The sequence below is a fragment of the Panthera tigris genome, chromosome C2, assembly GCF_018350195.1.
Source record: "Panthera tigris isolate Pti1 chromosome C2, P.tigris_Pti1_mat1.1, whole genome shotgun sequence".
NCBI lineage: Eukaryota > Metazoa > Chordata > Mammalia > Carnivora > Felidae > Panthera > Panthera tigris.
The window spans coordinates 28,124,979-28,138,865 of NC_056668.1; the positions used below are offsets into that span (position 1 = coordinate 28,124,979).

General features: G+C 44.1%; 1 protein-coding gene across 2 annotated transcripts in view; it reads left to right on the forward strand.

Annotated features, from left to right (window-relative positions):
- Positions 1 to 4,319: 4,319 nt before the first annotated feature.
- NRIP1 (nuclear receptor interacting protein 1) overlaps positions 4,320 to 13,887 on the forward strand; it is a 97,464-nt gene continuing 87,896 nt past the window's right edge. For both annotated transcript variants that reach the window (XM_042998909.1, XM_042998911.1), the window contains exon 1: positions 4,320 to 4,479. The gene's annotated coding sequence lies outside the window, so the exon portion shown is untranslated. The remainder of the gene's footprint in view (positions 4,480 to 13,887) is intronic.

Sequence of the window (13,887 nt, forward strand, 5' to 3'; positions counted from 1 at the left end):
CCTGGGGATTTGTCGGTTGGGGAATTGCCCGCGACAGCCCCCCACCCCCGGCCCCAGGAAAAGAACCACTGGGGAAGGAAGTAAGATTCCAAAGGGAAATTATACAGCCCTACATCCAGCCCTTGCCACCCCCTATAAAGACTCCTCTACCTAAAGGAAGGATAGCCCCATATATTTCCCAGCCAAGGAGGGGACAAATGGGTTCGAAATCCCCACTCCGGCAACAAAGGAATGTATTTATGGATACAAGTTACTCCAACCCCTAGGCCCACTTGGCCCCTAGGAGGCATTCCAGATGATAACTGGACCTGGTGGGTTAAGGTACAGAATGGTTCATTAGTTCCTAGGTATACATTGCCTCTCTGGGAGCGCATAAGGTGTGGGTTCCCAAGGCCCTCTTGGCTCCCTCCCGGTACCCCAGACCAAAGCGAATACTTTTGGTCCTTGTACTGCAAATGGTTCAAAGGAACAATTAAGAAGTCATGTCCTTGTAAACGTTCCACTTGAGGTGTTGAGAGCTAGATGACCTTGAAAGGGCAGGAGGGAACGTTACAAGAAAATAACTATGTTGTTTCTTAATGGGTGATTACACAAAGGAACATTTTTAGAATTAGGTAATGCCAGAAAACATAGATGACGCACACTATAAGGAATTTGCTAACAAATATAATGCCACGCTTGCCACAATAAAGCGGCCAGTCTAACATACTGCTGTTGTCTGAGTCCATTTGTTATTTTCGCGGACGCCATTCATCCTTAGGGAACCCCTGGAGCTGCTGAGGCTGGACCCCGGCAAGAGACTCAGGGAGCACAACATAAACATACCCTTCCCAGGCTACTTCTTTATGATAGATAATCATATAGATTCTGAACATTAAATGTCTGATGCCACAGGAACCATGGGTTTATAAAAATACTTTTGTGTTTAAGTATATAAACTGAAGGGCATCTGTTTCAGATCACAAGTGGTTAAAATGAGAGTTGTCTTCAAAATACAAATTACTGAATAGGCATTCCTACATTACATATATGCCCAATATCCCTGCAATGACTGTCTTAGACAGGAAATTTAGGTATTGATTTTTTAAAAACAAAGAACAACAAAAGAGCCCCACCACAATTAGCACGATAAGTAAAAATGAATTCCACAAAAGGTGGCCAATTTACTTTTAATGATGCACTATCAAAAAGAGTTCAGGATCTCACTATTGGATTTCTGTGGGGTTGAAGAGATAGATTAATAGGAGGTGGGCAGCTTTGTTAAGTCATCTAACATGGCGCTGGACTTTTTAACACTAGCGTTGGAGGGCAGTACCAATACTCTGCTTGTTGGGTTAACTGTGTAACCTCACTTATTAGAAGGCCGTTTCTCTATGAACCTCAGTGATCCAAAACCCAGTTAAGGTACAAAAAAGAATACTTTTTTTTTTAAATTTTTTTACATGTTTATTTATTTTTGAGAGAGACAGAGACAGAATGCGAGTGGGTTAGGGGCAGAGAGAGAGGGAGACACAGAATCCGAAGCAGGCTCCAGGCTCCGAGCTGTCAGCACAGAGCCTGATGTGGGGCTCGAACTCACGAGCTGTGAGATCATGACCCAAGCCGAAGTCGGATGCTCAACCGACTGAGCCACCCAGGCACCCCAAAAGAATACTTTTCAAAGCAACATTTGAGTAGTTTGAATAACTGTCCCTAAGTCTATGCATTAAGGTTCATGTGTCTTACTCCTTGGTGAGCACATCAGTCTTACCTAGGACCTACTTAGTTTTACTTTACTGAATTGTGACAAGTGAGGCTATCTAGATTCCCAGTCTGCACTAGACCAGACACTGCCAATGAGAAGAGGAGGAAAATATTGGAGGCAGCATGCTGTGGCAACAGAGAAAAAGGACAACAGATTGTCAGTTAGTGAAGGGGATGAGAGAAACTACAAAGAGCAGAGATAATCACTAAGTCATAGAGTCCTTCAGTGCAGCGATTGATAGTTTATATACCTGCTGGGAGCATCTCTTAACAACTAGGAAGAAGCCTGATATAGAATGTTTTTGTTGAATCCACTACAACTTACTGCAATAAACACTTTTAATAAAATTAACCCTGAATTTCCAAGAAAAAAGCCAAAGAAAGTCCAATATATTGCTCAAGAAAAAAAATATATATATATAACCCATTTTAGAAAATCTGTGTATATCACTTAACAGTTTTTTGTTTGTTTTTTAAGTTTGACTCCTTAAAGGGCCAGATTCCAATTCTGATGATCATCACTTAATTAGAACAGTTCACTTGCACCGACTGGATAAATGATGTACTGTAAAATAGCTGACTTTACACAGTGGCCTTGAGCAAATTTCAAACTGTTGTATATGGACATAAGAAGCTACCATATGAAGTTTAAACTGTGTTAGATGGCAACAGATTACACAGTTGAATCACTAGGGTGATGTAAAATAATTGTTCTAAAATGCACCATCACCATTAAGCCAAATGATCCTACCATGTGCCCAGTACTGTGCTAGGTGGTGCATTTATTAAGCATTGCTTTCACTTTTAAGAATTGGAAGTGTTACAGAACACTCATTCATATTTTTGAAGGTTAAAAGACATTTTAAATGCACAATACAGCCATTACATAACAGGCATAGACTACTGTTTCATGACTAGGATAGTGGTTTTCTTAAGTGCGCTGGCAACTCTATTTTCCAATGTTATCGAATTCTTAAGGATTTGAAAACCTATACATAGGAATGGAGTGCCTCATCCTCTCATTTGTTTTGTGTATTAAGTGTTTTAACACAGGCATGCCATTTCCGAGTTAAGGGTGAGGCTAAGCTGTACTTCAGCGTTTTTGTATCAGGCAAAAGACAATTTCAGCAACGGCACTCATTTCCCCCGGTACTTTTTTTCATGGCGAGTTACTAAACGCTAGATGCTAGAGTCAAAAAGAAACCTGACATCTGGGGAGGTGTTGAAGGGGTGTTAATAGTTCTAGTTAGATGTCTGGGGGAGCGTTGAGGATAAGATTTTAAAACAGCAAATGCAAGGAGAAGGAGGGGGGATTATGGTTTTGTGGGACTCTCTCCTCTCTCTACTTTCTCTCGCCACCAATCCATATGTGCCTCCCCCCCCCCCCTCCCCAGTTCAGAGGCGGGTTCAGCGAGATTAAGCTGCAGGAAACCGAGAGGCTCCACAGCGCTGCCGCCCCGGCCTCGTGATGTAATTGTTATTTCTTATTCCGAGACTGAACCGAGCAGAGCTGCCGAAGAAGTGGCAGTCCTGTTCTTTCTGCCTCGTCTGGTAGGGTCAAATTCTTCCCCGGGATGATGTAGATTCGCTGACCGACTCCTGCCGGAGACTTCGCAGTGACAAAGCAGTTGAAGATAAACCCTGCTCCTGGGTCCTACGTCCGTTCAAGGAGCTGGACGGGGCACTCCTCAGGTCTCCTTCCCAGTCTTCCTCTCTGAGTCACTCCACATTGATTCCTGGGTGCCTACTACGTGCTAAGGCGTGCGGTCTTTAAAGTGACCTGGAGTTAGTGCCCGTGCCCCCCCCCCCCCCCCCGCCAAGATTAAAGCAGGACACACAGATTACAAGGTGGTGGAAGCTGGGGGTGGGGTGCGTGAGAAGGAGCCGAGGGAACGCGTGTCGTGGGGTGAAATGGGAGGGGGGGCGCCAGCACCCCGGCGGGACCTGGGCGTCCCGGCCCTCAGGCTGTGTCCCAGACGCGAGCCCAAGGCAGGCGTTAACGAGAACAAGCCCCCGGGGGGCCCGGGAGGAGCTGTCCAGTCGCCTTGGGCGGTCGGGGGCGGCTGGACAGAGCCGGGAGCCGAGCGTGGGGGGGAAGGGGTCGGCTCGGGCGCATGGAGCACCCACCTCTCCCGGCCGACGCAGTCCTCCCGCCGCCTTTGGGCCCTGCAGCCCCCGCCGGGCCATCCAGAGGGCGGGCAAGAAGGAAAACAGCAAACCGGGGGCGGGGGGGGTGCTCCTCAGTTCCCGCGAGCTGCCGGGACCCGAGCGGTTCCTCCTGCCCCGGTGACAATGGGAGGGAGGGGGAAAAAAGGGTTAAGAAACTTGGCTGAAGAGCTGAATGGCGTGGAGCGGCGAGGGGAGGGACTGGGCCGCGGCGGACTCGGCGGCGGAGGGAGGAGCGCGGCTGCGGGCGGGCGGGCGGCGAGCGAGGCGCTCAAAGTCAGCCTCGCAGACATTGCAGCAGAGCCCCGAACTCGGGAGGCGGCGGCGGCGGCGGCGGAGGAGGAGGCGGAGGAGGTGGAGGAGGCGGCCGAGGCGGAGGGACGCGCCGGCCCCAAGCCCTCCCGCCCGCCCGCGCACGCCCGCCGGTGGCCCCGCGGCTGCCACTGCGCTTGGCAGCGCTGCTGACCGGAGGGAAGAGCTCGCCGGGGCGCCGAGGGAGCACGGGGCGGCGGGGCGCCTTCGTGGAGTGCGCCTGACGGAGCCCGAGGCGCGGAGCCGCGGCGGCCTCGGGTGAGTGGCGGCCGCGGCCGGGGGCTGCAGGGGCGGCCGCGGGCGCCGCCGGAAACGGCCCGGGAGCGCGGCCCCACGGCGGCGGCGGCGGCGGCGGCTGGCAGGGCCGCGGGGGCGTCGGGGCGCCGGGGACCGCGCTGCCTGCGGCGGGAGCGGACGCGGACGGCGGGGTGGGCTCAGCCTCGGGGAGGAATCGTTTCCGGGGATATTCCGCCTCTCCTGCCGGGTCCGAATCTTCCCGGGAACCCGGGGGGGGGGGGGGAGGCGGGGGGAGAGGCAGCTGGGCCGGCAAGTTGTGGAGTTGGCCCCGGGCTCACCGGCCGCTCTGTGGCTGTCCTGGGCCGAGGGGCGGCCTCCGTGTGCTCCCCGAGGCGCGCCCGGCACGGGTGGCCGGGCCCGGGTCGTGCCCCGCTCCACTGCCCCCTCGGCCCGGAGTCCCGGGCGCTTCTCGCCGCGCAGCCCTCGGTCCTGCTGCCCGGGGCGACCTGGGCGGCGCCGGGTGCTGCTACCCGTCTCTCGCTCGGTGCCTCCCTGCTCAGGGCTCGCGGGATTCAGGGTCTGGACAAGCGAGCAGGAAAAAAGGGACAGCTCTCCCGGCCCCCACCAGACCCCCAGGCCTGGCCGGCCGGTTCTTGTCCTTCCCCCTCCCGAGAGCGAGGCTCTTTGCACCCGAGGCCTCAACCATCACTTGACCCCCTGATGAGCCAGAAACCGGGCTCACATTTGGGGTGAGCCCAGTGGAGGTCCTGGGAGGCTGCCTTTCTTTCCTCTTGTGCAGCAAGCAGTGTCCTCCTTACTACTAGTGAATCTTGTTGTTTTATGAACGGTTTCCCTGGAAATATTCTACGATCCCTCCCATCCTTTCCAAAGTAGTTTCCAAATTTTAACCAAGAGTTGGTGTTCAGTGTGAAGGAACAAAGGAATCAACTGTGTGTCTCAGAGGCGAACAAGCTGGGAGTCTGTAACACATGTTGATCTCAAGCATTACAGGCGGTTCTACCTTCTATCTCGTTAGTGATTTAATTGGTTTCTGAAGATAGTGGAAGAAAAACAGAATGATAAGCGCTTTTGCGTTAAATATTTTTTTTTTTAATAGGGCATTTTATTTTGGAAAAAAGACGTTTCTAGCTACAAAGACTTTTTGCTCAGACGGTGGAACTAAGTTGGAGTTTGTCTCCGGTAAAGTAAATGATTAAATTGTGAGATGGTGCGGGGGTGAAAAACTGTCTTTAGAGGAAGAAAGTCTGTCTATAGGTGTCCAAAGTAAATATGGTTGTCGTGTAATATACATGAATACCCTTTACGTTTTGGTGGGGGGGGGGGCATTGGTGGAGCAGAGGGCTTTGGTAATTCATTCTTTAAAGTTATGAATTGCCTTGAACCTGCTTATTAGTGGATCATATGTTTAGCAAGTGGGTGCATCTTCCGGATGTTTAACCACCACTTTGTCACCTTTGTTGAAGAGACACTGAAATAAGTGGACTTTTAAAACAAATAGTGCTTCAACTGCCTGGCACTTGAGTGTGGGTTGCTGCCTGGAGTATGTTGAAATGTTTTTCAACTTAGAAATAAGTTGCTTGGGTTTTGCCCAGTGCTTTGGTGGTAGTGTCGATTGGGTTTGGTTGGTTCAGAGTAGTGCCTTCCTAACCAGTAACAACTTTTCCCTGTCTGGAGTTAGTTCCTAGAGACAAAGAAGAATCAGTCCCTGGGAACAGCTACTATGCAGGCTGGGGGATTGTCACTCTAGTCTGTTTCACTCACTCTGGTGGGGAAACACCTCTTTCCACACTTACGCCTGCAGGTACCCTAAGAGGGTGAGTTAAATGTATATTTTGGAAAAAAAAAAAAAAAGAGGACTGCTTATTGTTAGTTTTACTCCATTGAGGTCTCTACAGTGCTTTTGAAGCAGTTGAAAACCAGGTTTAATGCCTGTGGGAAGACTTGACTTAGAACTACTTTCTGCATTTATCTCCAAAACTCTGTAGAACTTGGGTTTTACTAATTTAAACATCCCCAAATACTGTAAGTTTGCAACAAAGAAGTGTCTGTAAAAGAGGCTAAGAGGCTAAGGGCTCTTCTGACTCTTGCAGTTTTAAGAGCAAAACATCATGATAAAAAATAACCTATACCACCACCTAGAGTCTGTTTGTTAGTTTATTGCTCCTGAAGTTTGCTTAAATTGACACGTCTCTTGTGGTTCCAGTATAGCCAAAAAATGATTAAGAAGCGCTAGCTTTCAAAAGGCCATCCAAGAGAATAATTATTTGTGTAATAAATAGCAAGTGCCAATTTCAATGATCCATGCTACCTTTAGCATTGAAAATTATGACATACCAAGTTGAGTGGCTGTTCTCCAAAAGATACTGATTCAAAAGAATTTAAAACTGGGAATTTTCAGTTTGCGCTCCAAGGTAGCTCTGTGATTGCTTAAAGGCTGTCTTCATTGTTACCAGAGATTCAAGAAATCTTACAGATGAAATGCCATTAGGACTTTTTGAGGTCCCACATCAAACAAAAGCAATGATAAAAGTATAAGGGAGTGTCACAACTCCAGAAATTCTGGAAATTCAAAAAGTAGGAGAGAACATAGGCTGTAGTAGACTTAGGGTTCCGAGAGGTGCAAAGTAAATCAATGTGAAATAGAGTGGTGATCTGTCTTGCTGGTAGTTTCTACATAGTAAAGCAATCCGTTAAATGGGAGACCTGGGGATGGCAGCTTGAGTGCCATGTGGCTTATCACATTGTCTGGAGGAAGTAACGTTCCTTCTTTAAATGGTACAACCTGAGAGAAAGATGGCCTCCAAGATCTTTAATTAAGTACCGGTTGAACAGAGAGAACTAGAGCACTGTATTAATTCTGTCAAACATCACTATTTTAGAACATTGAGGACAACTAAAAATGAATTAACTCATATCTGAAAGCAGAGTTTTATGGAAGGTGACAGATGAGGCAAAATATGTCAATCTAATGGAACAAGTAAGAAGATAAGAAGATATGTCATTCTTGGCTCTCTAGAAAGATGAGAGAGAAGAAGGTTATTATTAATTGTACAGATTTCTTTGCAAACCAATACTGGAAGACAGTGATATAGAAGGTAATTTTAAATCAAAGTGGCTTAGGATATCATACATGATGTTAAAGGGATTAGGTTTTTAATTTTAAAACTTGAAGATTGTAGGAAACTTAAAAGCTCGTATTTTAAGTGTTGTTTTGGAAAAGCGGTAAGTGTTTTGTGTATCAGGTTGAAAGATAATTCTGCCAGAAATAAGTTCAAAACGTCTAATTTTCACCTAGAAAGAATTGTTGAGTTTAAATTGTGATGGGTACAGTTTTGTTTTTCAAACTTTAGATTGCCTGATGCAGTTAGTTTTTAAAGCGTAGGTTAATAGAGAAGAAGAATTGTAGTTTATCTGTCAGTGGTACACCTCTCTCTGTATTGCTGTCTCCTCTCATCCCCTTTTCTAAAATAAATAGCTTCTACATTTTTGGATGCATTCTTTCATGAAAATTGCCTTCCTTTGCAGCTTCCTGTCTTGGCCCTGGTGGGGTAAAGGTTCTTTACTCTTGAGCTTTTTCCATATGCCCCTTCACATGGCTAATACACGATCAGTGTGCATTTTGTTTTGTTTTAATACTGATTTACTGTTAACGTGGATGAAGACTGGGGAAAGAAGCATTTGGTACGTTAGCAAAGCTCCTTGTGCACATGTCTTCCAATGGAGGAAATATTTTTATGAAAAGCAATTATTGACTACCATTGAAAAGTCAGACATTCTCAGCAGAATATGGCAGGGGGAGGGGCTTCAGGATAGTAAGTTTGAATCTGGGAATTGAATTGTTCAAGATGCATTTCCTTAAGTTGCTCTCCGGGGGCAAGGGGATGAACAGACTCATTCTGTAGTATTTAGATACCACAACAATCACAGAAATATAACACCAGGATGGTCACTAAGACTTGAGAAGGTAAAAATCAGGAGTGTCAGATGATGAAGCAGGCCATTGGAATGGAACTGAGGATTATGTCCGGAGGCTGGAATGAACAAAAAGTAAATGGAGGAGAGAGATCTTGTTTCCGTATCCTGTTTGCATCTGATGCTGAAGCAGGGACATGAATTGCTGATGGTAATGGATTCCCTTTTATGAGGGCTGCAATATTATATAAATAGTGGTTGTTTGGAGAGGGAAAAATGACAAATTCCACATTTGTGCCTCTGTATACTTTGCTGTTGAATGTCTCTTAAATATATATTTAAGGTGGAAGATCAAAACTGGGTACCAGAGTAGAACCGGGAGTTATAGTTTGTTTGGAAGAAAATGAATTCATATTAGATCACTTTTCTTTGTTCTTTTAAGATCTTGTGTTTCCCAAGCGTCTTACTGAACACAGGATACAGTACTGAGGTTTGGGTGGTGAACTAGAGAATTCTTTCCTAGGATTTCTGATAAAGATAACTTGAAGCGGATAACTACAGAAAGAATATTTCCTTTAAGCACCTTTAGGATTAGGGGGAAATTGGGACTTAGAGTTCTCTGAAGTCTTAGTAGGGTTTCTTCACAAACTATGCTCTAAATGTCCATCTGTTTCGTTGTTGTTGTTGTCGTTGTTGTTGTTCCTTGAAATTTAATGTTCAATTTGATAGATATTGAATATTTAGGATTCTAAAAATTAGAGGTCATTTAGAACAGACTTTTTTCCTTTTCCTTTACTACAGGTATGAAGGGTAGTTTTAATTTTTCATTAAAAATACAGCCATTGAGATAATAGGATGTTATACTAATTGTTGTCACTGTGATAGTACATACTCTGCATTATGAACCTTGAAATCCAAATGGATTCCTGCACCTCTTGCAAATATTACAAATGAAGCATTACAAAACTTGTGGTGTCTTAGAGTATCCATACACCTGAAACAAAGTAATCTTATTTAAGTTCATAAAACATTGAGAAGAACAGGAAAGAGGGGAAATATGATACATTTTACCACTGTATTAGGATTTTGTTAAAGTTAATACCTTAAACCATGCTAGGGATAACATTTGGCCTAGAACTGTAGGGGTAATATGATGAGAAGCAGATTTAAAGAATTTATTAGGAGACTGGCAATTCAAAAATGTAGCTATGAAAAAAGGGACTTCACTGTGTTTACTTAGTATTAAGATACTTCCGAATGTCTATACCAGATTTTAGGATAGATTGTTTTTGAAGATAATGTTATGGATAATTACCTGATTTGGATAATTCATCTGATTTGTTTTTTAGCCGAAAAAAATTCAAGAATAACTCCAGAATGTGTTCAAACTTTGGCTAGGAGGATGCTTGTGACATCCATTGGTCTGTCCGTCCATCATCCATCCATCCTTCCTCCCCACCTTTCTTCCTTCATCTATCCTGTCTTCCTTCTTCCCTCCCTCCCTCTTTCAATAAATAGCGTGAGGGGAAAAATCATTTTGTTAAGAAATTTGGAAATAGAATTGCTTCTCTGACAGGGTTAATAGTTGTGTTTGAAATTCAAAGCTAGCATGCTTCACTCTTCCCAGGAAATTTTTTTGACTTGGTATACTTCAGGGAATAAAAGCTCTAAATTAAAACCCATCTTGCCTCTTTAACTTTGTGTCATTTAGCAAAAATATCTTTAAGGATGAAGAAAGAGACCCTTATTTGCCTTAAATTCCAGGTCACTCTGTGACTAAGCCTGGTGTTTCAAGAAATATTAAACTAGAAGCTTGCTGGGAACTTGAGTCATCAGCTTAAGATACCACGAGGACCAGAACAACTCTGATTGACCTGATGTTGGTGTTTATTCAGAGCTTTGGTGGAATGAAGTCTCTTATCCTTGGACTTCTAATTAAGAAAGTCCTTTTTCAGTCACGTGTTAAGTGATAGGGCTACTCCTTATTTTTAAATCTGTAATCTGCTAATGAATTGAGAACAAATCAGGAATTAAGGAGTTAGGAGCTTCTGTTAATTGGGGTGCTTTATTTTGCTTTTACCTTCCTCACCAGCTATGTAAGGATACTGGGTAGAAGTCAGGCAATTAGCTTTAGGTAGATGAGAGAAAAGCTCAAGTCACATAGTTGCTAAGCAAGCTTCTCCTTGTAGTTGTGTGCTTTGACTTGTTGAGTTTGTCTATACTGTATATAACATGTGACTGCATTAAAAAATACATTAATGCATTAAAAAGTCATGATAATTCAGCATTGCAGTAGTTAGGAAATTATGTTTATATGTAGTCTTAAAATGAGAATAGTATAATTGTTGTGTTGATTTAATAACAGTGTAGATAAGAGAACTGACATGTGACAGAACATAATCAAAATTTGAGAATTAGAAGTTCAAAATAGAAAAAAAAGAGTCTTCTCCCTTGAGGGATCTCTCCAGGATTCGAGAGATAGGAAATGTTTAAGGGATTGTAGCTGGTTTTTGAAATGCGTACTTTTTTAGATTATCTTTTTTGATTCTTGCATTTATGAATTTAGAGTAATCTACAACAGAGTGGTAGATGTATACACTGGAAAAGAAACAAATTAAGGGAAGGAAGGGGGATAGAAGAAAGTGGAGAATCCCAAGAAAAACTCTAGAATAGGAATTGACCCCACCTTTCAAATAGGCTAGAATAAGAAACACTCAAATAGGACATAAGTAAAAAACATCCTCAAAATGAATTAATCATAGTTGCAGGGTTTTGTTTTGTTTGTTTGTTTGTTTTCCTATAAAGGGAATATTTGCACAATGGGTCATGTAAGCTCAACTTTGATTTTTAAAACACAAATTTTTAAAAAGTCTTTGTTCTAGGGGCACCTGGGTGGCTCAGTGGGTTAAGTGTCCAACATTGGCTCTGGTCATGATCTCATGGTTTGTGGGTTCAAGCCCCACGTCAGGCTCTGTGCTGACAGCTCATAGCCTGGAACTTGCTTCGGATTCTGTGCCTCCCTCTTCCCCCCCCCCCCCGCCCCCTCTCTGCCCCTCCGCCGTTCACTCTCTGCCTCTCTCAAAAATAAACATTAAAAAATAAATAAATAAAAGTATTTGTTTTGTTATTCCACATCCAATTTTCTAGCTTAGGATCTGCTACTAAAACTGTTTATAATACAGATAATGGGAACGTCCTTTTATCTCTCTGTAGACTGGAACAAGGGGGTTAGATTTGATTTCTAAATTGTGAAATTCTGATTCTATACATTGACGTATGCTGTCAGTAAGCAGTAAAGATTTCAAGCCGGAGGTTTTAAAAGTAGACATGATAGGGTAAAAACTGGAAATCCAAAAAGCTGCCTTTTTTTTTTTAAACGTTTATTTATTTTTGAGACAGAGAGAGACAGCATGAACGGGGAAGGTTCAGAGAGAGAGGGAGACCACAGAATCTGAAACAGGCTCCAGGTTCCGAGCTGTCAGCACAGAGCCCGACGCGGGGCTTGAATTCACGAACCGCGAGATCATGACCTGAGCCGAAGTTGGACGCTTAACCGCCTGAACCACCCAGGCGCCCCACTGACTTTTTTTTTTTTTTTTTTTTTTTGCCTTTTACTTTTTTATTGAGAGAAAGAGCAGGAAAAGGAAGAGGATTTGGGGACATCTGCTTTGTTCCAGGCACTTGGCTGTCCGCTTTACAATTTCCATGTGACATATAGGTATCATTTTCTCGATTTACAGAGAAAGAAACCTAGTGTGAGAAATGCCTGAGGTCACACAGCTAATGTCATTGGTAATAATTTGCTTTTTCATGAGAGTATGCCATCTTTTTAAAAGAAAGCCAGTCTCTATTTGATTTTTAGAAAGTTCTAAAAGCCTGCTCCCAAATAGAGCGTAGAATAGCCATAGAACTCGGTGCAGCACCCCCAGTCTGCCGGGCCTGGCTTTCCAAAGACCAGCCTCATCAGGAAGGCACTCTGTTTCCAACTGGTAATTCTGTAGCAGTTGATGTTAATTCCCAAGAGAACTGATGCCCTCTGTTCCCTGGGCTTACCTGAGAAATGTAGTCACCCAGGGTAACTCTGCAAGCTCCTTTCCCTCCTCAGATGCTAACCCTTGTGAGGTATTCCACACAATTACTGTAGTGTTCTTTGAGGCAGAGCAAGCAACCATGTTTCTTGATATAATTCATTAAAATACCTTGTCATGGTCTTCATCCAGGTGCTCCCAAGGCTAATTTTGTTTGTCTACTTGAAGGAGCACTTTCAGCAAATTCAGGCCCATAGCTCTTTCTGGTGGAAAAGTTAAAATTCTTGACTGTAATGGTTCTTGACATGAATTTTGTGTCATTGCCCTATCTTCACCTACCATAATTTTATTTTAAAGACTACACCATGCTAATAAACTGGGCTCTTTGTTACAAAGAGGAAATTGATAATGCATTTGTGAATTTATCAGGAGGAAACAGAGGTAGATGAGTATTTGGCTTCATTCTGGGAGTAGACTATGGTCAGCAAAGAGATTTTTGGGTTAGGGAGGTTTGTGGTATACAGTATTTTTTTTTTTTAATTTTTTTTAATGTTTGTTTTCGAGAGAGCGCGTGCGTGCATGAGCACGAGTTGGGGAGGGGCAGAGAGAGAGACAGGGAGTCACAGAATCTGAAGTAGGCTCCAGGCTCTGAGTTGTCAGCACAGAGCCCGACACGGGGCTCGAACCCACGAACCCTGAGATCATGACCTGAGCCGAAGTCGGATGCTCAACCCACTGAGCCATCCAGGTGCCCCTGGTATACAGTATATTTTTAAGTACACATTGGACGTGCTCTGTTATTGTTGGGGCCATGAGAAATGTAGTTATAAACCTCTCCACCTCTTCTTAGTTGCTTCATTTAAAATTTATGGAATTCTTGGGGCACCTGGGTGGCTCAGTCGGTTAAGCGGCCGACTTCGGCTCAGGTCATGATCTCGCGGTCCGTGGGTTCAAGCCCCGCGTCGGGCTCTGTGCTGATGGCTCAGAGCCTGGAGCCTGTTTCAGATTCTGTGTCTCCCTCTCTCTGACCCTCCCCCATTCATGCTCTGTCTCTCTCTCTGTCTCAAAAATATATAACGTTAAAAAAAAAAAAATTTTTTTAAATTTATGGAATTCTGAACCCAAAAGAATCAAGCTGGGTGGTAGTGGTTCCCTCTGCACTAAAGGATACAGTCAAATTAAAACTGTAGTGGAGACACAAGGGTGAGTAATAGGCTCATATACATAATATTTTCTAGCGTGCTTTGGATTTTGAATTGCCAAGTGAATGTTGGATAAACAAAAGGGTTTGTATAAAAGCTGCAAAGGAATGTTTTACTACAATGTTTTATTAAGAGAATATATTGTATCTGGCCAAATAAGAGAGAAGCCATGTAAGTAAACAATCTGGGGGGAAAAAAAATCTTTCTGGAGTTCAGATACATGTTTATATTCTCTCCCTAACCCATCCGTACCTTTTTAAGAAGTT